The sequence below is a fragment of the Malaclemys terrapin genome, chromosome 18 (genome assembly GCF_027887155.1).
Source record: "Malaclemys terrapin pileata isolate rMalTer1 chromosome 18, rMalTer1.hap1, whole genome shotgun sequence".
Classification (NCBI taxonomy): Eukaryota; Metazoa; Chordata; order Testudines; family Emydidae; genus Malaclemys; species Malaclemys terrapin.
The window spans coordinates 23,953,482-23,979,772 of record NC_071522.1 but is presented as its reverse complement, the minus strand read 5'-3'; positions in this window follow the sequence as shown (position 1 = coordinate 23,979,772).

The window sequence follows — 26,291 nt, the reverse complement described above, 5'->3', positions numbered from 1 at the left end:
CCGTCCCCGCAAACAGCTCCACTCGCCGTTCCTTGGGCCGCTCCAACCGTCCCCGTAAGGCTCCGCGCCGCTCGCTGCTCCTCCAGTCATCCCTACAAATTGCTCTGCCAGCTGCTTAGCAATATAGCTTCAGGTTCCCCCACTAGTTAACACAACACTCAGTGATCTCAGCTCTTAATAACTTTAGCTCTTTTGTGATTTCACCTCTTAGTGATTTCAGCTCAGAGTAGGGGTGCCCCAGTGCTGGTGCAGCCTGTAACTAGACTCCTAACGGAATCAAAGTTAGCTCTGACATTCAACAGTGGGGCACAGGCCATCCCCTCTCCCTCTCTCAATTCCTTGGGTTGTGTAACCCATGCCCCTTGTCAAGCAAGTGCTACTTAGGTAATGGTGAAGGACTCACTCAGTCCTGTCATACAACAGTTCCACTGGCCTTGATTCACAGAATCAGGGTAACAACACTTTATTCCTCCTGCCCCAATAACAGAGAAACTGGGGATCCCACCCCATCCAAAGTAACCACTTTCAGTTGCTGTCGTTTCATGCCAGGCGGGTGGGTGTGCCTATGCAAACAAGATCAGACCCTGGAGTTCTTTCCCACACTCGCCATAATTCATCACCAGATGTCAGGGTAGAGCTCATCCTGACTCTGCTTACACACCTATGCCCTTAACCTTCTCTTTGTTAAGCTAAATAGACTCAGCTCCTTGAGTCTGTCACTAGAAGGCAGGTTCTAATCCTTTCATCATTCCTGTGGCTTTTCTCTGAACATCCTTCTTGAATTGTGGAGACCAGAGCTGGACCCAGAATTCCAGCGGCAGTCACACCAGTGCCGGCTACAACAGGTAATAGAATCTCCCTTCTACTCAATGTTCCTGCCAGTGCGCACTAGCCTTCCATGGTCAGCCTAGCTCACAAACAGAACAGCCTGCCCAGGTCTGCCCCAGTTCGCTATTTAAACAGGAAGTGGAAACTGATCAGGAAAGAGTGATCTCCCTCCAGCTCTGGAAGGTTAGCCTGACCAGGTCCAGAGATTTTGTATGGCCCTTTATTTTGGGAGATCTGACCTGGGTCCTGAGGTAAGGGCCTTTGATTTATCATTACATCTGTTCCTTGGGGAGTCATTAAAGGCAACACATTTCTTTTGGCTAGTTTGTTTTGGCTTCTCAGTGCCCAGATCACAGTTGCCAATTTTCATGCGGTAAATAAGCTCCCCGACTTTCACAATAAGCCAAAAATCAAGCTAATCCCATTTCAAAACAAGCCAATCCCTACGAACCCCAACACTCTGTGTGACTAGATCTGCCCAGCGTGCAGTCTGGGACTGCAGTGGGCCCGCTGTGCCCCCCTGACTCTCCCCCCTCCAAGCCAAACAAGCAACAAGCTACAAGCCAAAAACTAGCTAACCAGCAACTCACAAGCCATTTAAGCCAAAAACAAGCACAATCTCTGCGTTTTTTCCGCAGGTTTGGCATGTCTGGCCCGGATCTCTGCAAGTGGATTCGCTGACACCCAGTGGGGGAAATTAAGGTGGAGCTCACTTGCAGAGGCATGTTTGGCCAACCAAGTGTGCTTAGGGTGGCCCATCCTTGCCCTGTTTATACATCCCAGGATCGCATTTGCCCTTTTGGCCAGTGTCACGCTCATGTTCAGCTGATTATCCCCCACGACCCCCAATTTCTCTCAGAGTCCCTGCTTCCCAGGTAGAATTCCCCAGGCTGTAAGGGTGGCCGTCACTCTTTGTTCCTAGATGTATAACTTTACATTTGGCTGTATCAAAATGCACATTGTTGGCTTATGCCCAGCTTACCATGTGACCCAGATCGCTCTGTCTCAGTGACCTGTCCTCTTCGTTATTTGTCACTCCCCCAATCTTTGTGTCATCTGCAAAGTTCATCAGTGATGATTTTATGTTCCCTTGCAGATCAATGACAAAAATGTTAAATAGCCTGGGGCCAAGACCTGATCATTTTCAGACCTATAGATCAGCCAGTTCCTAAGCCATTAAACGTGTGCCATGTTAAACTTGTATCAATCTAATTCTAAATTTAATTCGAATCAAAATGTCATATGGTACCACACAGGCTGAAGAACTGCCCCAACGTAATTCCTAGAGCTTGCAACGCCAGACAGCTACCGGTCAGTCGCGAAGCACTTTGGAGTGGGCAAATCTACCGTGGGGGTTGCTGTGATGCAAGTAGCCAACGCAATCGTTGAGCCACTGCTCTCAAAGGTAGTGACCCTGGGAAACGTGCAGGTGATCATAGATGGCTTTGCTGCGATGGGATTCCCAAACTGCAGTGGGGATATAGATGGAACTCACATCCCTATCCTGGGACCGGCCCACCAGGCCAGCCAGTACATTAACCAAAAGGGCTACTTTTCAATGGTGCTGCAAGCACTGGTGGACCATAGGGGATGTTTTACCAACATCAACGTCGGATGGCCGGGCAAGGTTCATGATGCTTGCGTTTTCAGGAACTCTGGTCTGTTTAGACGGCTGCAGGAAGGTATTTACTTCCCGGACCACAAAATAACGATTGGGGATGTGGAGATGCCTATAGTCATCCTCGGGGACCCAGCTACCCGCTAATGCCCTGGCTCATGAAGCCCTATACAGGCGCCCTGGACAGTGAAAAAGAACTCTTCAACTACCGGCTGAGCAAGTGCAGAATGGTGGTGGAGTGTGCTTTTGGACGTCTCAAGGGGAGATGGAGAAGCTTACTGACTCGCTCTGATCTCAGCGAAACCAATATCCCCATTGTTATTGCAGCTTGCTGTGTGCTCCACAATCTCTCTGAGAGCAAGGGGGAGAAGTTTATGGCGGGATGGGAGGTTGAGGCAAATTGCCTGGCTGCTAATTACGCCCAACCAGACAGCCGGGCGATTAGAAGAGCCCAGCGGGACGCGCTGTGCATCCGGGAAGCTTTGAAAGCTAGGTTCCAGAGTGAGCAGGGTAACCTGTGACTATTACGTTCTTTTAAACAGAAGCTGAACCTGCCCCCGTTTCTTTACCCAGTTAATGTTGACTATCCTCTCCACTTACCAACCCCCTTCCCCCCCTCCCAACACACCTTTAAAAATAAAATAAATGAAACTTTGTTCATGAACACCATGACAGGCTCCTGCTCCTAGAACTACACAGTTAGGGGATGAAACTGGGACGGGGGCTTGGGTGAGGTGCATTTGGAGGGAAGGAAAGGACGTATCAAATCTTTGGGAATGAGCGCCTTCTGCAATTTGAGCAGTCTGCAGGGGTGGAGTGACTGTTTTCACGGCCCCTGCCGCCCCTCCTTCTTGTGACTTTGGGTGGGGGGGGATGGGACTTTGTGGCAGGGGAGGGCGGTTAGAGATAGACTGCAGCGGGGCTCTGTCCTCCTGCCCCCGGTCCTGCAGAACATCTACAAGGCGCCGGAGCGTGTCCGTTTGCTCCCTCATTAGTCCAAGCAGCGTTTGAGTCACCTGCTGGTCTTCCTGCCGCCACCTGTCCTCCCGTTCGCTGTGTGATCGCTGATATTGTGACATGTTCTCCCTCCACTGGGTCTGCTGTCCCCCCTCGGCTCAGGAACAGACCATAAGTTCTGAGAACATCTCGTCCCGTGTCCTTTTCTTTCGCCGCCTGATCTGCGCCAGCCTCTGGGAGGGGGATGCCGGGGTAGCTCGGGAGACACTCGCAGCTGTGGGATGGGAAAAAGGGAGTGAATTCCTCAAAAAGATACATTTTTGCAAACAATGAATATAGTCTTTCCGTGTGAACAAGACCATGCTCAGTACCTATCACATGTGCACTCAGTACAAGGTCGAATTTTCTGTCTTCACATTGAGTGCCTGGGGTCTTGCTGTACAGATCACACAAGCGGGGCTGGACAAAAAAATTCTGCTAGCAGGCGGCCATGGTAAGCCATAGTCTTTTGGCTGCTTAAAACTTAATTTACAGCAGTGCCCTCCTTTCACGTTCCAAACAATGCTCCTAGCGTTGGCCAGTTCCTGCTGCCGGCGATCCAGCCAGCATGAACTCTGCCCCTGTCCCACCCCTGTTGCGGCTGTCCCCAGGAAAGATCCCTGTATGCTGCCCCTGTCCCGCCTCCACCGCATGGCTGTAAACCGCCGGTTACAATTATGTAAAGGAACAGGCAATCAGTCCCAATACTAACATTCCCCTAATTTAAAGCAGGTCACCATGAGTAATATCACCCTGATGAGGATTTCGGGCACAGAGGAAGACCGCATGCTGCGTGAATGCCAGCAAACACCAGGGCCGTATGCCGCCATGCTTTGCCAGGCAATGATACCAGAGTACCTGCTGTTAGCCTGGCGCGGAAAAGTTTCCTACCATGGCAATAAGGCCGCTCTCCCCGGGAACCTGATGCAAAGGCTTTCACATTACCTCCAGGAGAGCTACTGGAGATGTCGCAGGAAGATTTCTACTCTATCCCCAGACATGTTAACAGACTTTCCCAGTAGCTGCACTGGCAAGGACTAAAAAGTTAAGCACCTAGGGCAAATTAATCATTAAAAACCCATTGCTAACATACCATGCCTATTCTATTCAAAATAAATGTTTAAAACACTTACCTACTGATCCTTCCCCTGATTCACGGTCTGGGTTACCACCTTGGAGGGTTGGTAGGGGATCTCCGTGAAGGCGATGAAGAGATCCTGGCTGTCGGGGAAATCAGCGTTGAAAGCGCTGTCAACTGCCTCGTCCTCCTCATCTCCTTCCTCATCTTCCCCGTCCGCGAACAGCTCCAAGGAATTGGCCGTCGACAGTACCCCATCGTCAGAGTCCAGGGACAGTGGTGGGGTAGTGGTGGCGGCCGCACCTAGAATGGAATGCAGTGCCTCGTAGAAACGGCATGTCTGGGGCTGGGATCCGGAGCGTCCATTTGACTCTTTGGTCTTCTGGTACCCTTGTCTCAGCTCCTTGATTTTCACGCGGCACTGCGTTGCATCCTGGCTGTATCCTCTCTCCGTCATGGCTTTGGATATCTTCTTGTAGATCTTTGCATTCCGTTTTTTTGATCGCAGCTCCAAAAGCACGGACTCATCGCCCCACACAGCGATCAGATCCAAGACTTCCCGATCAGTCCATGCTGGGGACCTCTTTCTATTCTGTGATTGCATGGTCACCTGTGCTGGAGAGCTCTGCATCGTTGCCAGTGCTGCTGAGCTCACCACGATGTCCAAACAGGAAATGAGATTCACACTGGCCAGACAGGAAAAGGAATTCAAATTTTCCCGGGGCTTTTCCTGTGTGGCTGGTCAGAGCATCGGAGCTCAGACTGCTGTCCAGAGCATCAACAGAGTGGTGCACTGTGGGATAGCTCCCGGAGCTATTAGTGTCGAATTCCATCCACACCTACCCTAATTCGACATGGCCATGTCAAATTTAGCGCTACTCCCTCGTCGGGGAGGAGTACAGAAATCGATTTAAAGAGACCTCTATGTTGAAATAAATAGCTTCGTTGTGTGAACAGGTACAGGGTTAATTCGAATTAACACTGCTAAATTCGACATAACCTCCTAGTGTAGACCAGGCCTTAGTCACAGCATTGAACTGGAAACTCATGTTAAGTTGGTTTCCACTATAGTCACTAAGTCCTTTTCAGATTTAGTGGTTCAAATTCCTGTTCCAAGGCAGAGCAGGGATGCAAACCTGGGTCTCCCACCCGCTAGGTGAGTGCCCTGACCACTGGGCTATTGGAGACAATAGAGGTCACTCTTCTGTGGGTTTTTTTGTGAGAAAGGGCTGACCTGGCTCAGGAAAAAAACACATGGCTGCGAGTTCCAAGTAGTCATTGTGACAGGATCCCCAGGGTAGAGCCTGGAACTGTGGGACCGCTCTGCCCCCTTAACTCTCCAGCCTGGGCCGTCTCTCACAATGCTTTGTCAGTAACAAGCAGCAAACCCCTCCAGGTGCGGTTATCACTCAGCCACCAGCGGGCAGAGGCACACCCAGCTAAATTACATGAATACTCTCATGAGCTATACATAGGGAAATACCAGCAAATATCCCATCCCCCAGCCTTGCACCCCAGGAATATACCGTCTTGCAGAGCTCAAGCCCTTCTCTTAAACAGTGCAAGTTTATTAACTAGTTCACCACTTCATCAAAGGAAAGTGGACATGAACCCAGTCTTTGTAACCTGAGTAGATTCCACAAGCACTTCAGACAAGCTCACCGATAAGGATAAAACATTAAAATAAGTTTATTAACTACAGAAAGATTTGAAGGGATTATAAGTGGTAAGCATAAAGGTCAGAGATAGTTACCAAATAAAATAAAAAGTAAGTATGCCATCTAAATCCTAAACCTTATTAAACTAAGCAGTGTTTGGATCAAGCAGTTTTTCTCACCCCACTGGATGCTGCAGGTAGGTTACAGTCATTGATACACAGGCTGACTTTCCTTCTCAGTCTGGGACCAATCTCCTCAGTTCAAGTCTTTGTCTTCCCAGCGTTCTTGTTGCCGTCGGTGTAGGTGGGGAAGGATAAAAGTAAAAGCATGATGCCAGTGTCCCCTATTTCATAGCCTCTGTCCATGTGACTGGAAAACACTAGCCCAGACATGTCCTGGCGGGCTTTGCTGAGTCATAGAATTGAGCAATCCCCATTGTGTGGTGCTTGCACAACTCTCTTACAGAACTGTACATCCCTTGTTTACAACTCCCCTGCTGATTAATGGTCATTAATGCCCGCCCGCGTGCTGGTCACCTCCTTCATTGCTCTCACTGGCAACTCCCAAACTCACAACATATTTCAGTAAAACCGTACAGCAAAATCTTATAACTGCGTACACACTAACAATATACGTATTTTGACAGAACAATAGGTTTCAGCAGATCATGACCTTTCTTATATGGCATGTTTTGTATCAAATATCACAACCACATAGGAACGATGACTATGGGGCTACTTTGAGGTATAGTGTGTCCCAGGCACCTAACTCCCAGACAGGTGTGGGACTTAGGCTACATTCCTCTCCTCAGCTTTTCCTACCGGCCAGCTTAGGCAGCTCCCCACTGAGCTTGCTGGCTTCTGCGAAGCCCATTCTGATACACCCAACTCTCCTCATGCATTGTACAGGGAGCCTGGGAGTGGGATTCACACAGGTATTGAGGTGCCTAACAGGGAGGAGAATTAACCAGTGAAACAACTTATCAAGGGTCATGGTGGATTCTCCATCACTGACGATTTTAACATCAAGATTGAATGTTTTTCTCAAAGATCTGCTCTAGGAATTACGTTGGGGCAGTTCTTCAGCCTGTGTGATACGGGGGTCAGACAAGATGGTCACTATGGTCCCTTCTGGCCTTGGAATCTATTCACCTGGTGCCTAAGCTGGGGCTGTGGATTCCACTAGGCAGCAGGCCACCTAGATGTTAGACACTGCAAACATTAAGGCCTTGTCGACACTACACACTTTTGTCAATGCAAGTTATGCTGATGATCAAAAAGCGCTCTAATTACATTGCTTGTGCATGTTCACACAACGTTCCTTCTGTCAGAGGAGCGCGTCCACAGTTGGGGCTCTAGCATCAATAATGAGAGCAGTGCACTGAGAGTAGCTACCCCATTGTGCAACTTGCCACCTTCTGCAGCTCGGAGTTGTTGGGAAGGCAGAGTGGATCACAGCGCATCGTAGGTGTGGGCTCAATGTCCCATGTTGCATTTTTTTCCATCCCATCATTCCATGGCCTTCCGAATGCACTTCATAGTATTTTTCAATGGTCCCTGTTTACTGTGTGCCCACCATCTCTGTCTGAAAGCGTGGATTCTGCACTGCTCTCGACTGTTGCGGTCACTGGTATGATCACATCGCAGATGGTCATGCAGCATATCATGAACTCCCAATCTGAACAAGGAATCAGAGGTGCCTGATCTGCTGTGTGCCATGGAAAGAAACAATACCAAATTCCTTTGGGCATTCATGGAACAGTTGCACATGGTGGGCCATTGCTTTTGGGCTTGGGAAACAAGCACTGCGTGGTGGGATCTCACTGTTATGCAGGTCTGAGATGACAAGCAATGGCTGCAGAACTTTTGGATGAGGAAAGCCACCGTCCTGGAACTCTGTGTGGAGCTCATCCCATCTCTGCAGTGCAAGGACACCAAAATGATGGCTGCCCTCTTGGTGGAGAAGCACTTGGCAATTGCTATGTGGAAGCTGGCAACTCCAGACTGCTACAGGTCAGTCATGAATCAGTTTGGAGTTGGGAAGTCAACCATTGGAAGTTAGGAAGTCCAACATTAACTCAAGTGTGCAGGGCCATTGTCATAGAATCAGAGAATCAGAGAATATCAGGGTTGGAAGGGACCTCAAGAGGTCATCTAGTCCAACCCCCTGCTCAACGCAGGACCAATTCCCAACTAAATCATCCCAGCCAGGGCTTTGTCAAGCCGGGCCTTAAAAATCTCCAAGGAAGGAGACTCCACCACCTCCCTAGGTAACGCATTCCAGTGCTTCACCACCCTCCTAGTGAAATAGTGTTTCCTAATATCCAACCTAGACCTCCCCTACTGCAACTTGAGACCATTACTTCTTGTTCTGTCATCTGGTACCACTGAGAACAGTCTAGATCCATCCCCTTTGGAACCCCGCTTCAGGTAGTTGAAGGCTGCTATCAAATCCCCCCTTATTCTTCTCTTCTGGAGACTAAACAATCCCAGTTCCCTCAGCCTCTCCTCATAAGTCATGTGCTCCAGACCCCTGATCATTTTTGTTGCCCTCCACTGGACTCTTTCCAATTTTTCCACATCCTTCTTGTAGTGTGGGGCCCAAAACTGGACACAGTATTCCAGATGAGGCCTCACCAATGTCGAATAAAGGGGATAGATGACACTAAACTAGGAGGCGTGGTAGAACACCATGATGAGGTTCAACAAGGACAAGTGCAGAGACCTGCACTTAGTACGGAAGAATCCCATGCACTGCTACAGACTAGCAAGAAAGTTTCCTACAATGGGGCAAGGAACAAAGCAACTTTGCCAAGGAACCTTCGACAGAGGATTGGTGAGTACCTCCAGGAAAGTTTTCTAGCGTTCTCTCTGGAGGATTCCTTTGAAATCTTGGTGTGCATCAACACACTGTTCCACTACACTGCAAACACAGCTGGTCTTGTACATTTCTCTCCCTTCACCCACTTCTAGAATATACAGAGCAAAGGACAGCTCTACTTCGTACAACTGAGCAGCATCAATTCAAAGATCACTTACGAGAGCTCTCCTCTCCTGCATCATGCACACCAGAGCCAGACTGCTGGGACTGAAAATGAATCTGATGAGGTTCAACAAGGACAAGTGCAAAGTCCTGCACTTAGGATGGAAGAATCCCATGCACTGCTACAGGCTGGGGACCGACTGGCTAAGTGCAATTCTGCAGAAAAGGACCTGGGGATTACAGTGGACAAGAAGCTGGATATGAGTCAACAGTGTGCCCTTGTTGCCAAGAAGCCTAACGGCATATTGGGCTGCAATAGTAGGAGCATTGCCAGCAGATCGAGGGACGTGATCATTCCCCTCTATTTGGCATTGGTGAGGCCACATCTGGAATACTGTGTCCAGTTTTGGGGCCCCCACTACAGAAAGGATGTGGACAAATTGGAGAGAGTCCAGCAGAGCGCAATGAAAATGATTAGGGGGCTGGAGCACATGATTTATGAGGAGAGGCTGAGGGAACTGGGCTTATTTAGTCTGCAGAAGAGAAGAGTGAGGGGGGATTTGATAGCAGCCTTCAATTACCTGAAAGGTTCCAAAGAGGATGGAGCTAGGCTGTTCTCTGTGGTGGCAGATAACAAAACAAGGAGCAATGGTCTCAAGTTGCAGTAGGGGAGGTCTAGGTTGGATATTAGGAAAAACTATTTCACTAGGAGGGTGAAGCACTGGAATGGGTTACCTAGGGAGGTGGTGGAATCTCCATCCTTTGAGGTTTTTAAGACCTGTCTTAACAAAGCCCTGGCTGGGATGATTTAGTTGATCCTGCTTTGAGCAGGGGGTTGGACTAGATACCTCCTGAGGCCTCTTCCAACCCTAATCTTCTGTGATTCTATGATTCTATGACTGGCTAGACCCCTCAGGAGTGGAAAAGAGTCCTGACTCACCGCATCACCAGACAACCCTGCCATGGGCTCCACATCATCCTCCAATTTAACCTCCTCGTCCATGAAGTTGTCCTTGGGGTTGAATCTGCTGTCCTCTTTCTCCAGCCCCTCTGAAGTATCCACAGGGCTCTGGGCAGTGGAGATGGGGTCGCCTCCAAGGATGGTGTCCAGCTCCTTATAGAAGCAGCAGGTCTCTGGTAAAGCACCCAGGCGATGGTGTGACTCCCTTGCTTTCTGGTACACCTGCTCAGCTTCTTTATCTTCTCATGGCACTGATACATGTCCTGTTCATAGCCAGGTGCCGTTCATAGCCCTTCTCCAACATGCAACGAGAAATCTGACCGTGTAGGTATCGAAGTTTCCACAGCTGGAGCAGAGCTGGGACTGCACAGCCTCCTCCCCGCATAGTGCCAGCAGATCCAGCAACTCAGGTGTGCTCCAAGCGGGAGAACGTTGGCTGCGTGGAGCCGCCAGGATCAGCTGGGAAGATGCGATGTGAGATCTCCATGCTGAGCAAACTGGAAGTGGAATTTCAAAAATTCCTGGGCCTTTAAAAGGGGAGCGGCAGATGCCTGTGTAGCTGGGTGCAGGGCAGCAGAGTTCAAACTGATGACCAGCGCCGTCAGGACGAGCATTGTGGGACACCTCCTAGAGTCCATATACACCGACATAACCAAGCGCAATGTCTACACTGACACTTTGGCGATATAACTTTGCTGCAAAAAGCTCTACACCTCTCATCGAGATGGTTTTATTTTGTTGGCAACGCAGGAGAGTTTTGTCAGCAAAAGGAGCTTTGCAGTGTGTACAACTCCATTATTTTGTCAATGAAACCTGACGTTTGTTGACAAAACTGTGTAGTGTAGACAAAGCCTAAATCCTTATGTGGAACAAGCCTTAGGTCCCTATTATGTGGGGCCCTACCAAATTCATGGTCCATTTTGGTCAATTTCACAGTCATAGGATTTTAAAAATCGTAAATTTCATTATTTCAGATATTTACATCTGAAATTTCACAGTGTTGCAACTGTAGGAGTCCCGACCCAACTCTGAAGGCAGCAGCGCAGAAATAAGGGTGGCATAGTACGGTATTGCTATCCTTGTGTCAAGGCTGATTCCCCACTCTGGCACTTTGAGTGCAGAAGGTGGGGGCCTGCAAGGATTTTAAAAATTAATACTGGCCACTTCAGGCTTGTATTAACCTCCCAAGGTTACAGCTTTTCTCTGACCTTGGATGGATAGATGCTGCCACCACCCAAGTACAGAACCCCTTTGAAAGTCCAGGAAGCAAGATTGGGAATTCCTTCCTGAGGGTGTCAAGTATCAGAGGGGTAGCCGTGTTAGTCTGAATCTGTAAAAAGCAACAGAGGAAGAAGAAGAGAGGTTCTTACCCACGAAAGCTTATGCTCCCAATACTTCTGTTAGTCTTAACAGGACCCTCTGTTCCTTCCTGAGGGGTACCCTCAAGCCCTTTCACCCCGCACCCTCCAGGGAAGAGCTTGTAGTTGCTCTTTTAAAATCTAGCAATAGCCTGAGTTCCCAGATGTATTTTCTTTCTTTTTTATTATTAATAAATTTTATCTTTTTAAAGAACAGAATTGGATTTTTGTGTCTTAAGAGTTTTAGCACATGTTGTTTAATTAGCTGGTGGCAACAGCTGATTTCCGTTTTGTTTCTTTCTCAGCTCTTCCCCGGAGGGGGCGTGAAAGGGCTTGAGGGAACCAGCTTGCAGTGGCCAGTATTAATTTTTAGAATCCTTGCAGGCCCCCACCTTCTGCACTCAAAGTGCCAGAGTGAGGAATCAGCCTTGACATGGTGGCAACGGTGGGATCAGTTTGAACCAGAAGCACAGATCTCAGGATTTTAAAAGGACACATTTCCCTCTCCCTATCCCCGTCATTTATCACACCTTGCTTCTGTGGTGCTGCTGGTGGGGTGCTGCCTTCAGAGCTGGGCACCTGGTCGGCGGCAGCCATTCTCCAGCCTCCTAGCTCTGAAGAAAGCCCTGAAGTAAGGGTGGCAATACTTCAATCCCGCTACAATAACCTTGCAATACCCCCCATGACCCTCTTTTGGGTCAGGACCTCCAATTTGAGAAACACTGGTCTCCCCCGTGAAATCTGTGTAGTATAGGGTAAAAGTACACAAAAGACCAGATTTCCCCAGGGAGACCAGATTTCCCAGTCTGTGCCACGTTTTTCATGATCGTGAACTTGGTAGGGCCCTACTACTATGGCAGCCTCAAGTCTCAGCTGCACTGCCTTTCAGAGTGAGCCTGAAAGGTTCCTGTGTTTGACTAGCCTGTCTGTAAAGCCCGCTCTGACCCCCTCTCAGAGCCAGGGACACATCCCAGCAAGCCCCATTCCCAGCAGGCAGTTGTGTAACTCACTAGCAGAAGGTGTGTCACATCTTCCTCTAGTGACTGGTCACAGGCAGTGGGACAATTGCTACTGTAGCTGTAGTGACAGGGGCCTGTCCTGACTCTCTGGAGGCCTGTGTGTTACACCCTGCTAAGGGACCTTTATGGATGCACATAACAGAATTGGTTTTGCTGGTTTTCTTAATTCAGTTCTTCAATTAAGTCATTTGCCACATGCTTTGGGGGCTGGTGCCTCACCCTGGCAGGCCTGAGGGCAGATTGCCACAAACAGCGAAGCTGACAGCTGGCTGCTGCCGCACGATTCCCGGGAAACTGGGTGCACGGAAACCCATACATGTGGACATTCACAGACAGAGAGTACACCAGGGAGGAGCAGAGCCCAGATGCATGTAACGCCGACAGACCCCGGTCGTCAGCGGGCGTGCTCGAACCTGGGACCTCTGGAGCTTAGTGCATGAGCCTCTACCACACGAGCTAAAAGCCACCTGCCTGTCAGCGAAGGCTGCCGAGCAGACCCATTTTATCTCTCTCTCTAAGTGGTCTCGGTGCCACTAGATGGGACAGAACACCACACCCAGAAAGTGTGTGGGCTACACCAGTTTTATCATGTAGACCTTGTACATGGTAGATTGCAAGGCTGCTACTAGCAGATCAGGCTCCCGTACCAGATATGGCCTGGCTACAGAGCTTCCTTCCCAGAGATACACTAGGACATCCTGTAATGCTCTGCCAGGTATGGCTGAGGTTAGCTTAAATAAGGTATGTTACACACAGCACCAGCTAGTGGCTGACCAGTATACTACAGTTTAGAAATCCATTCCATCTCCCCCTTCAATTCTATGTCTCCACCATTTACAATAAAATGCTGTCTTTGAAGTTCAGTACAGATCAGTCTGTTAAGTGTCTCTGAACTGTACTGTTTTTTTAACTGCACAACACGAATACATAACAACTTAGTCATCTGGCTGGCCATTGGTTGCAATGACTGGCTGTGGTCGTTTAGGAATCCTTGAGTCATCTTGTTCTGCATCTGCCTTCTGTAGAGTTTGCTCTGCTGGTTGTTCTTTTTGAGGAACAAACTGTAAATGTCAGTGGTTTCTGATAAACTCTCCACTGTTGTTCTTGATCACATAGGATCTGGGTGCTGAATTTTTTTTCTTCATAACGGGTGGAGTTGTCCATATTTTTTCTCCATCATACGAACATAAGAACGGTCATACTGGGTCAGACCAATGGTCCATCTAGCCCAGTCTCCTGTCTTCCGACAGTGGCCAATGCCAGATGCTTCAGAGGAAATTAACAAAACAGTAATCATCACGTGATCCATCCCATGTCGCTCATTCCCAGCTTCTGACAAACAGAGGCCTAGGGACACCATCCCTGCCCATCCTGGCTAATAGCCACCAATGGACCTATCCTCCATGAACTTATCTAGTTCTTTTTTGAACGCTGTTATAGTCTTGGCCTTCACAACATCCTCTGGCAAAGTTCCACAGGTTGACTGTGCATTGTGTGAAGAAATACTTCCTTTTGTTTGTTTTGAACCTGCTTCCTTTTGGTGACCCCTAGTTCTTGTGTTATGAGAAGGAGTGAATAACACTTCCTTATTTACTTTCTCCACACCAGCCATGATTTTATAGGCCTCTAACTTATCCCCCCCTTGGTCGCCTCTTTTCCAAGCTGAAAAGTCCCAGCTTTATTAATCTCTCCTCATATGGCAGACACTCCATACCCCTAATCATTTTTGTTGCCCTTTTCTGAACCTTTCCAATTCCAATATATTTTTGAGATGGGGCGACCACATCTGCACATAGTATTCAAGATGTGGGTGCACCATGGATTTATATAGAGACAATATATTTTCTGTCTTATTATTAATCCCTTTTTCTTAAGGATTCCCAACATTCTGTTCACCTTTTTGACTGCCGCTGCACATTGAGTGGATGTTTTCAGAGAATGATCCACAGTGACTCCAAGATCTCTTTCTTGGGTGGTAACAGCTAAGGTAGACCCCATCATTTTATATGTAGAGTTGGGATTATGTTTTCCAATGTGCATTACTTTGCATTTATCAACATTGAATTTCATCTGCCATTTTGTTGCCCAGTCACCCAGTTTTGAGAGATCCCTTTGTAGCTTTTCGCAGTCTGCTTGGGACTTAACTATCTTGAGTAGTTTTGTATCATCTGCAAATTTTGCCACCTCACTGTTTACTCCTTTTTCCAGTTTATTTATGAATATGTTGAAAATACTGGGCCCAGTATAGACCCCTGGGGGACACCACTATTTACATCTCTCCATTCTGAAAACTGACCATTTATTCCTACCCTTTGTTTCCTATCTTTTAACCAATTACTGATCCATGACAGCTTACTTTCCTTAGGAGCCTTTGGTGAGGGACCTTGTGAAAGGCTTTCTGAAAATCTAAATACACTCTATCCACTGTATCACCCTTGTCCACATTCTTGTTGACCCCCTCAAAGAATTCTAGTAGATTAGTGAGTCATGATTTCCCTTTACAAAAACCGTGTTGACTCTTCCTTAACAAATCATCTAATTTGACACAAACACTATCACCAGGTTTTAGACTCGGCAATTCTCTGAGTGTCATCTATTGTAAAGCCATGTTAGTCTGGATCTGTAAAAAGCTGTAAAGCTGTGCATTGTAAACTGTTCACAAGCTCTTTTTGCTTGATCTGATTTGGTTACTCTCTTCATGTCTAGCCATTTTGAAGACAGATACTTTCCCAAAGATAGAACAGTAGTTCTGCATTGTGCTGGACTATTTGCAACAGTCACTTTTGGTGTGGCTCTGTAACTCAAAAGAGCAAGGAATGGATCGTCCTGCTGTAGGATTTTCTTTGCCGTCGGTACAGCTCTCTCAGTCTCTCCATTCGCTTGTGGGTAATGTGGGCTACTAGTAATATGATCAAAGTTATATTTCATCAGGAATTATTTAAATTCTGCTGCAGTGAATTGTGGTCCATTGTCTGTCACTAGTTATTCTGGAATACCTAAGTGAGCAAAAGTGCACTTCAGTGTCTTAATGACACTGCAACATATTATGTCTTTCAAGTATCTTATTTCTATATACCTGGAAAAATAATCTCCAATGACCATGTAACGATGTCCTCTGAATTCGCATAAATCTGCAGCTCGTCTTATCTGTGGTCTGTCTAGTAGGGTTGTTTGAACACCGGGGCGGCGAGTTATATGGGCCCTTGGTGCCTGTGCTCCAGCAAATTCAAGCCCTGGGGACCTGGCTTCACCAAGGTTCGGGGGCAGGTCTCTCCCCCAGCCCCACCTGCTGCCCCAGGTGCCTCCCCCGGAGCATCCCTGCCTGTGCCCTGGGCAGTGGGCGGCTGCCCTGCCACTCCACGCTGCGCTCCCTCATCGGCTGCTGCTGGCTACAAAAGGGAGCGGCGCCAGTGGCAGGCTGGCGCTGCCTGTGGAGGGAGGAGGCACGTGATGGCAGCCCGCCCCCTGGCACCCACCACAGGGGAGGAGTGGGGTCTTCCTGGACCTGAGAGGGTTCCCAGCCCCTAGGAGCATGTGCAATGACGGTGCCGGGGGGGGGGGAGGGAGCCCCTCTCCCGGATCTTGCTGCTGCTGATGGGGAGAGGGCTCGGGGGACTGTGGAGTCCTCCTCTCTAGCCCCAGCCCTGGGGCAGCCTGCCTGCACCCCAAACTCCTCATCCCCAGCCCTGCCCCACCCTAGAGCCCGCACCTGCAGCCAGAGCCGTCAACCCCCCGCACCCCAACCTCTGCCCCAGCCCTGAGCCCCCTCCTGCACTGTGAACCCCTCATCCCCAGCCCCACCCCAGCCCCCTCACCCCCAGCCAGAGCCCTCAACCCCCCCCCCACACACACACACACATTGTGCAATATAGGGAAACTGTCAAATGCTTACTGTTTCCAGTCCATTTTTACATTATTTTTAAAAATACATATTGGCTTACAAGGCAGGTGGGAGGCGGGGGGGGGAGCAGGACTTGGACCCATTCTGGGCACCACCAACAATTATACAAACCTGCCGCCTTTGTGGAACACTGTATGGTCACCATTTATTGATACTGGATCTCTTTTCAAAAGTCCAATCGCATCAGATTCTCGGTCACTGGGCCCGTCATGGCTGCCATTCTGCGGCTGAGAAAGTCGTTGGTCTTTGATTACATACAATCACCGTCAACCCCTCCCAGAGCTGTAGTCACCTGACACAGCTCTGACTGCCTCTGGTATGGGCCAGTTCACCACAGAAACAAAGACAAAAGTTGTGCATTCAGAGTGTAAATTCCCTTCTGAGATGACTGTGACTCTGTTCCTTAGTCCATTTTCAAATCTTCCCATGAGTATTCAGTTTCACTCTCCAGCCAGGCTCTGTGTCCTCAGCCGTGATAGATCCCAAAAACAATGACTCTTGATTGTAATAGGACTCAACTCACTGACTGCTTTGGTGTGTCAAATAATTGCAAAATATCCATAATTTTCATGCATTTATTACACCTTGTGCCTTTGGCTGGATATTCATCATCACTTGGGATATGAATTTGTCCACATCTTGTGCAGTTAGGCCGTAAGGCTGGGGTGGAATTTGCTGGAATTTGTCCCTCTTTGCCTGGAAGTTCTCTCTCCTTGACTCAGGGATCTTGTGGTACTGACTTATAGCACTCATAAGCTGGTTTCTTGCTTTTCAAGTTTGGCAAGTTGCTCTTGGTTTTGTTGTCTCACCAGCTCAGCCTGCTTTGCTATTTAAATAGCTGTGTGTAAGGTTAAGTCTGTTTTTCATTGTAGTTGCTGTGAAAGATTTTTATCTGTTTACTCAATAACCAGCCTGTCTCTGATATTTTTATGTTTTGCAGTTCCAAAATCAGTTTTCAGCCAGTGCATGCAGAGCTCTTATAAAACATTCAACATTTAGACACGTTAATGTCTTCAGATCACCAGGGCCTGATGAAACACATCCTAGAGTACTCAAGGAGCTGACTGAGGAGATATCTGAGCCATTAGCAATTATCTTTGAAAAGTCATGGAAGACGGGAGAGATTCCAGAGGACTGGAAAAGAGCACGTATAGTGCCTATCTATAAAAAGGAGAATAAGGACAAACCCGGAAATTACAAACCAGTCAGCTAAGCAATCAATTTGCAAACACCTAGAAGATAATAAGGTGATAAGTAACAGTCAGCCTGGATTTGTCAAAAACAAATCATGTCACACCAACCTGATAGCTTTCTTTGACATGGTAACAAGCCTTGTGGATGGGGGGAAAGCGGTAGACCTTAAGGCTTTTGTTACTGTCTTGCATGCCTTTCTCATAAACAAACTAGGAAAATACAACCTAGATGGAGCTATTATAAGGTGGGTGCAGAACTGGTTGGAAAACCGTTCCCAGAGAGTAGTTATCAGTGGTTCACAGTCAAACTAGAAGGTCATATTGAATGGGGTGCCACAGGGATCAGTTCTGGATCCAGTTCTGTTTGATAGTATCATCAATGATTTATATAATGGCATAGAGGGTACACTTATAAAGTTTGCGGACGATACCAAGCTGGGAGGGGTTGCAAGTGCTTTGGAGGATAGGATTAAAATTCAAAATGATCTGGACAAACTGGAGAAATGGTCTGAAGTAAATAGGATAAAATTCAATAAGGACAAATGCAAAGTACACTCCACTTAGGAAGGAACAATCAGTTGCACACATACACAATGGGAAATGACCGCATAGGAAGGAGTACTGTGGAAAGGGATCTGGAGTCATATTGGATCACAAGCTAAATATGAGTCAACAATATGTTGCCAAAAAAGCAAACATAATTCTGGGATGTATTAGCAGGAGTGTTGTAAGCAAGTTGTAATTCTACCACTCTGCTCCACGCTGATTAGGTCTCAACTAGAGTATTGTGTCCAGTTCTGGGCACCACATTTCAGGAAAGATGTGGAGAAATTAGAGAAAATCAAGAGGAGAGCAACAAAAATGATTAAAGGTCTAGAAAACATGACCTATTAGAGAAGATTGAAAAAATGGGTTTGTTTAGTCTGGAGACGAGAAGACTGAGAGGGGACATGATAACAGTTTTCAAGTTATCTTAAAAGTTATCTTCTTGGCAACGGCATTTTGGGCTGTATAAGTAGGGGCATTGCCAGCAGATTGAGGGATGTGATCATTCCCCTCTATTCTGAATTGGTGAGGCCTCATCTGGAGTACTGTGTCCAGTTTTGGGCCCCACACTACAAGAAGGATGTGGAAAAATTGGAAAGAGTCCAGCGGAGGGCAACAAAAATGATTAGGGGGCTGGAGCACATGACTTATGAGGAGAGGCTGAGGGAACTGGGATTGTTTAGTCTGCAGAAGAGAAGAATGAGGGGGATTTGATAGCTGCTTTCAACTACCTGAAAGGGGGTTCCAAAGAGGATGGATCTACACTGTTCTCAGTGGTACCAGATGACAGAACAAGGAGCAATAGTCTCAAGTTGCACTGCGGGAGGTTTAGATTGGATATTAGGAAAAACTTTTTCACTAGGAGGGTGGTGAAGCACTGGAATAGGGAGGTGGTGGAATCTCCTTCCTTAGAGGTTTTTAAGGTCAAGCTTGACAAAGCCCTGGCTGGGATGATTTAGTTGGGGATTGGTCCTGCTTTGAGCAGGCGGTTGGACTAGATGATCTCCTGAGGTCCCTTCCAACCCTGATATTCTATGATTCTATGATTCTAAATATATAAAAGATTTTTACAAGGAGGAGAAAGAAAAATTGTTCTCTTTAATCTCTGAAGACAGGACAAGAAGCAATGGTCGTAAATTGCAGCAAGGGAGGTTTAGGTTGGACATTAGGAAAAACTTCCTAACTGTCAGAGTGGTTAAGCACTGGAATAAATTGCCCAGGGAGGTTGTGGAATCTCCATCATTGGGGGTTTTTAAGAGCAGGTTGGACAAACACCTGTGAGGGATGGTCAAGATAATACTTAGTCCTGTCTTGAGTGCAGGGTACTGGGCTAGATGACCTCTCGAGGTCCCCTCCAGTCCTATAATTCTATGATTCTATAGAGACTAACAAATTTATTAGAGCATAAGCTTTCGTGGACTACAGCCCACTTCTTCGGATGCATCTGAAGAAGTGGGCTGTAGTTCACGAAAGCTTATGCTCTAATAAATTTGTTAGTCTCTAAGGTGCCACAAGTACTCCTGTTCTTCTTTTTGCGGATACAGACTAACACGGCTGCTACTCTGAAACCTATGATTCTATGTTTTCCCCGGTCCTTGAATACTCAGGTGACAACATGCTCTTATGTAAACTACATTATAGAATCATAAAAGTGTAGGACTGGAAGGGACCTCAATAAGTAATCTAGTCCAGTCCCTTGCACTCCGGGCAGGACTACCTAATAACTAGACCATTCCTGACAGGTGTTGTCTAACCTGTTCATAAAAATCTTCAGTGACAGAGATTCCACAACTTCCTCAACTTCTGTCAAACATAGCCAGAACCCTTTCCTAGTCATCTTTGTGACTGTCTGCAGTAAAGTCAAAGGATTTAAAGATATGCTCTCCCTGATCCCTATAGCATAAATTAAAGATGATACCTGAGTATCTTCAGTTTCCTTATGGAGTTTTGTAGCAATTCAAAATCTTGTGAAATACTGCTTCCAGTCTGTCCATGGCGATAATTTGTCAGAACTGAAGTGTTCTGGTGCACTGAAGAGCAGCATGTTGAAGCGATTCTGCGGCCTTTGTTGCTCTGTTCCTTCTGTTTCTGTTCTCATCTGGTGCTAGTTTACTTCTGAGACCCTGTCATGTACGTCTTGTAGATGGTAGATTGCAGGGCTACTACTAGCAGGTCAGACTCTTGTACCAGATATGGGCAGAGCTTTCATCCAAGAGAGACGCATACCAGGCATGGTCACTATAAGATCATTTATTGCTCTGCCAAATACCGCTGAGGTTAGTTTAAGTAATGCCTGTTACGCACCGTGCCATCTAGAACTGTATAATACAGTTTAGCGTTCCATTACTAAGGCTCCGAGTCTTTCATGGAGGTCACAGAAGTCACCGATTCCGGGACTTTCTGGGCCCTCCAGGGCTTCCGCAGCTGCAGTGGCTGAGCCCAGTGCAGCCCGAGCAGCTGGGGCGGCCCTGGGGCCAGCCACACCCACCACTGCTCTGGTGGCCCCAGGCAACTGGTCCCAGATGCTGCCCCGGAGCAGCAGTCCAGGAGCAGCACCGGCTCCTTGCCTGGAGTGGTGGCAGCAGGGCCCTGGGCTGCTCCTCGACCGGAGGAGTAGGGGTGTGGGGCCCTGGCCTGTCCCTGCTCCCAGGAGCAGCAGCATCCGCTGAAGCAACCCCAACCCCCTCAGCACCTAAGATGTAGTTAGGGGTATTTTTAGTAAAGTCACGGACAGGTCACTGGCCGTGACTTTTTGGTTATTGCCGGTGACCTGTCCATGACTTTTACTAAAAATACCCATGACTAAATCGTAGCTTTATTCCTTACAAACACTTCTGCTTACCCTCAGCATCAACTGCACACAGAAAAATTACCTCCCCCTGCAACAGCATCAGCCAAAGCATTAGCCTGTGGGGTGGGGCCGTGCCCTCGGGACAAAGCGCCAGCTGGGTGGGATTGGGGTGGGAGTGGGGGGTGGGAGCAGTAGGTAGCGTGGTGGTGGGAGTGGGGCAGTGTGACTCATGAGAGGTTAGATGCCTGGGGCTGCAGCGGGGAAGGCGAACGTTGACTGTGATTCACAAGCCTAGCCTTGCTCTCCAGGGGCTGCTTGTGGTGAAGGTCTCAGTTCCACCTTGGCGGGGCTGTCGTGCATCTCCAGGCATCTGTGCAGTAATGAAGAAGCTATGTGGAGCCTGCTCTCTCTGCATGTTCCACCAGGTCTGATTGCCTGCCAGCACAGCTCCATTTCATGCTGATTTATATCTCCAGGCCCTTATGGCTACCTGGTAACCAGCCATGTGGGTTTATGGGGCCAATGAGGATGCTTTAGTGACAGCCGTGCTGGCCATGAAAACTGGCAGGAATGTTTGGATTTATGAGCTGAGAAGCCAGGCAGCAGCTCAGCCTTCCCAGGAGCTCATAGCACTGGGGCAAAATCGACCATTTTCATAGCTTTAAAGGGCTGGTTCTTGGTTATTCATAGATGGGCCTGTTCAGACCTGCCTGACTCTAGGCAGGATCGGATCCTGTGAGAAGGAGACACAGCACCCTCCAGCAGGAGAGCAGGGAGCTAACAGCCCGCTGCAAAGTGAGCCACTGGTAAGTGCAAAATCCCCACTTGCTACAGCAGCAATCCAGCAGATTCCTGTCCCCTGATCTGCCAGGAGACAGCACCCCCTGCAGGAGACAGGGAGACTTTCTCTCCTGCAAAAACCCAGCCTCCGGGGCTCCCAACAACCTGATCTCTCAGTGCCCCCATTCCCTGGGCACACTGCCCCCTTGCTGTGACCAGAAAGGCATTGCCAGTTCGCAACCTAGGTTGTGTTCTGCCAACAGAGATGCTTCTGCAGTTTTAGCTGGCTATGGGATATGTCATAATTTCCCTACCCAAAATGATGAGCAGTGCTGCTGTGTGCTGTTAAACAGCTGCCAAGTCCCACCCCAGAGGTGGCTACATTTCAGCAAAGGGCAGAGTGATTCCTGAATCAATTCAAACCGCAACAAGTGCAGAGAAGAATTATTAGGCCGATCAACGGGAGTGGGGGCCTTTTCTTTGAGACGAGTCTCAAAGAGATTGGCTTGTTTAGCCTGATGAACTGAAGACTGAGGGGGGATTTGATTGCTCTCTGTAAATACACCCTGGGGCGACACTGACAACACCACGAAGGTGAAGCGCTATTGAAACTAAAGGATAACATTGGCGCAAAAACAAATGGGGATAAACTGGCCATGAATATACTTAGGCTGGAAATGAAAAGAAGGTTCTGAGTGTCAGAGGAGTGAGGCTCTGGAACAGCCTCCCAGTTGGACATGAGGGAGCTGCCCGGGGCGTCCCACAGCAGGGACAGAGAACAGGTGGGAGCTGCACGGGGCATCCCCCGGCAGGGACAGAGAACAGGTGGGAGCTGCCTGGGGCACCACCAGCAGGGACAGAGAACAGGTGGGAGCTGCACGGGGCGTCCCCCGGCAGGGACAGAGAATGGGAGGGAGCGGCAGGGGGCGTCCCCCGGCAGGGACAGAGAACAGGTGGGAGCTGCACGGGGCATCCCCCGGCAGGGACAGAGAACAGGTGGGAGCTGCCTGGGGCACCACCAGCAGGGACAGAGAACAGGTGGGAGCTGCACGGGGCGTCCCCCGGCAGGGACAGAGAACGGGAGGGAGCGGCAGGGGGCGTCCCCCGGCAGGGACAGAGAACAGGTGGGAGCTGCACGGGGCGTCCCCCGGCAGGGACAGAGAACGGGAGGGAGCGGCAGGGGGCGTCCTCCGGCAGGGACAGAGAACAGGTGGGAGCTGCACGGGGCGTCCCCCGGCAGGGACAGAGAACGGGAGGGAGCGGCAGGGGGCGTCCCCCGGCAGGGACAGAGAACAGGTGGGAGCTGCCTGGGGCACCACCGGCAGGGACAGAGAACAGGTGGGAGCTGCACGGGGCGTCCCCCGGCAGGGACAGAGAACGGGAGGGCGCGGCAGGGGGCGTCCCCCAGCAGGAACAGGGGCAAAATCCCTCCCAGCAGTTCTCAGGTCTAGGAAATCTCTCCCTCGGGGAACATTCTCAGTGGGAGTTGGGAGAGCAAAGCACCAGTAATAGACTGGCTTTTCCCAGGCAGTGCCCTAAAGGCTTGAGAAGTTGTTCACTGAGGCAGGACGGGCTCCGCAGGAAATGCTCTGCACTGGAATTCATCCATGCTGGGGAATTTCCCAGGCACCAGTGATGACCTGAACCAGCACTGCACACAGTGGCACTGCCTGTGCCAACAGGGCCAATGCACGGCCAGAGCCTGCCCAGTGCCGAGCCCCTGCCGCTGACCCCTGTTGTCAGCCATAGTGTCATGGATTCTGAGGCCAAAAGGGTCCATTCTAATCATCCAGTCTGCCCCCTGCATGACCAGGCCAGAGACCGTCACCCAGGCCTGGGTAAAGCTCCTAGCAGAGGAGGCTACAGAGCTCACTGGCCAGATACCAGCCCACACAACATTATCCAGCGGTGGCTCCACCCTCCCTACCTCAAGGTGCCTACACCACAGCCAGCTGGGCAGCATCTCTGCCTCTCTTCCCCAAGGCGCTGCATGTGCATTGGGACAAGAGCAGGGCTGAGGAAGCATCGCTACCTTCTGTTCCCTCGTGCAGTATTGGGGCCCACACGTTTCCCTGAGGGGGGTTTAATTGTACAAAGTGAGTGAAAGTTCTACAGTGTCACAGTAACCTATAGCAGCAAACGCTGATGGGAAAAGGTGCAAAAGGGACAGGGCCGGCTCCAGGGTTTGTGCCACCCCAAGCGGTGGGAGGGAGGGGGGGGGAAGCCGCAATCGCGATCGGCGGCACTTTGGTGGCAGCTCCACCGCGACACTTTCTTCTTCGGCGGCTCTTCAGCGGCAGGTCCTTCCCTCCGAGAGGGACTCGCCACTGAATTGCCACCGAAGAGCCCAATGTGCCGCCCCTGCCCCGTGGCCGCCCCAAGCACATGCTTGCTGCATGCCTGGAGCCGGCCCTGAAAAGGGAGACAGGCTGAATAGTCCAAACCAGGGATCGGCAACCTCTGGCACGCAGCTCGCCAGGGTAAGCACCCTGGTGGGCCGGGCCGGTTTGTTTACCTGCCGCCTCTGCAGGTTCGTCTGATTGCGGCTCCCACTGGCCACGGTTCGCCGCTCCAGGCCAATGGGGGCTGCGGGAAGCGGCGTGGGCCGAGGGATGTGCTGGCCACCACTGGCCCAAACCAAAAGGGCTCCTGATGTAATTCAAGGACTCTGTTGAGATCAAGTCTAGTAAACAAGAAAAGTGTGAGCCCAGAAATCAATGGAACAAAATTGGCATGTCAGAAATTAAGCCTAATTGGTGGACAAAACATTAAAAGGACAGGCTGGGGCACCCAGCACTCCCTTTGGGGGTTCTCCAAAAGGAAAATTAACAGAAAAGGAAACTGCCTGCTAACAACCTCTGCTGTGAGCTTTCCCATCATAGCTGCTATCCCCATGGTCACCTCCATGGGACTCCGGGATGTACCATAGCGCTGTTGGGCCTTTGTCACCCTCATCATGAACGATGTCCTGACCAGACTGAGCCAGAGAGAGGGACCCAACTGACATCATCAACCTGCTTTGGCTAAATCCCAACCAGCACCTGGGATGAGAGACTTTGTCACAGCCCCATCCTTGTGTGTCCCTTTCGTTCCCCAGCTAATTTCTTCTTTTCTATCCCTTGTGATAGACCCAGACCACTTGGGAACAGCAGAGTAGCAGAAGGGAGATATACTGGCCACTGGATAAGTAGTTTTCTGTTCCCTGAGTGACCAGAGCAGGGGCTGCTCCAGGCTAATAGACCACCTGACTCCAATTAACCTGCTAAGAGTCAGGGGAGGCAGTGAAGCACCTGACTCTAATTAAGGCCCTCTGATGCTATAAAAGGGCTCACTCCAGTCAAGCCAGGGGGAGCCAGAGGAGAGGAAGTGAGTGTGAGGAGCTGGGAGCAAGAGGTGCAAGGCACTGAGAGTGAGAGGGTGTGCTGTTGGAGGACTGAGGAGCACAAGCGTTATCAAACACCAGGAGAAAGGTCCTGTGCTGAGGATAAAGAAGGTGTTGGAAGGAGGCCATGGGGAAGTAGCCCTGGGAGTTGTAGCTGTCATGCAGCTGTACCAGGAGGCATTCTAGACAGCTGCAGTCCACAGGGCCCTGGGCTGGAACCCGGAGTAGAGGGTGGGCCCGGGTTCCCCCAAACCTCCCAACTCCTGATCAAACACAGGAGGAATTGACCTGGACTGTGGCTTCTACCAGAGGGGAAGGTCTCTGGACTGTTTCCTGACCCACAAGGTGGATCTGTGAAGCGAGCAAATCCGCCAATAAGCGCAGGACCCACCAAGGCAGAGGAGGAACTTTGTCACACCTTCTCCTTTTGCATTCTGTCTAATAACAGTCTGGCTCAGCTGGGCAAGGCTGTATATTTTACAACACTGCTGTGAGCCTGGGAACAGAAAGAAGTAGGGTGACCAGATGTCCCAATTTTATAGGGACAGTCCCGATATTTGGGGCTTTTTCTTATATAGGCTCCTATTACCCCCCCACCCCTGTCCCGATTTTTCACACTTGCTGTCTGGTCAGCCTAGAAAGAGGTGGCTAAACACAGTGCCCTAAACAGCCCAGTGGTGGTACAAGTTTGCCAGGTCTCAGAGTGGCTGCTCGGGTTGTGTGCTGTGCCTGTGTTGCTCCAGCAGTGAAGGTCCAAGTGAGAGCCAACACCAGAGACAGAAGCTGCGTTTTCTCTTTGCTGTTCTTTTCTTGCCCCTCTTGTGCGTGTTTCTTGTTTTGTCTTCTAGGAAACGGGATCGGACTTTGACAACAGCCCAACCCAGCCCAACTAACTGCTCCGTTCCCAAAGGACAGTTATCACCATCTAAGAGACTGTCAAGCATGGGGGTTTCCATTTCCTTCTAAAGGAAGGGAACACAGGATGTAGTTACAACAAAAGCCTTACTTAATACTTGACATTTCAGATGCTTTAACTATTTTTGCTCCTTTTCTGTATCTTCAGTAGAGGTTGAGGAGGGTTTGTGATGGTGTTTGCCACGCTCTCTGAAAAGACAAAATGCTGTGCAGGTGAAACGGAGCTCAAGAGAATGTACAGTAAAGTCACTGTGAAAAGCCTGGTCTCCTACTATCCTGCCACAT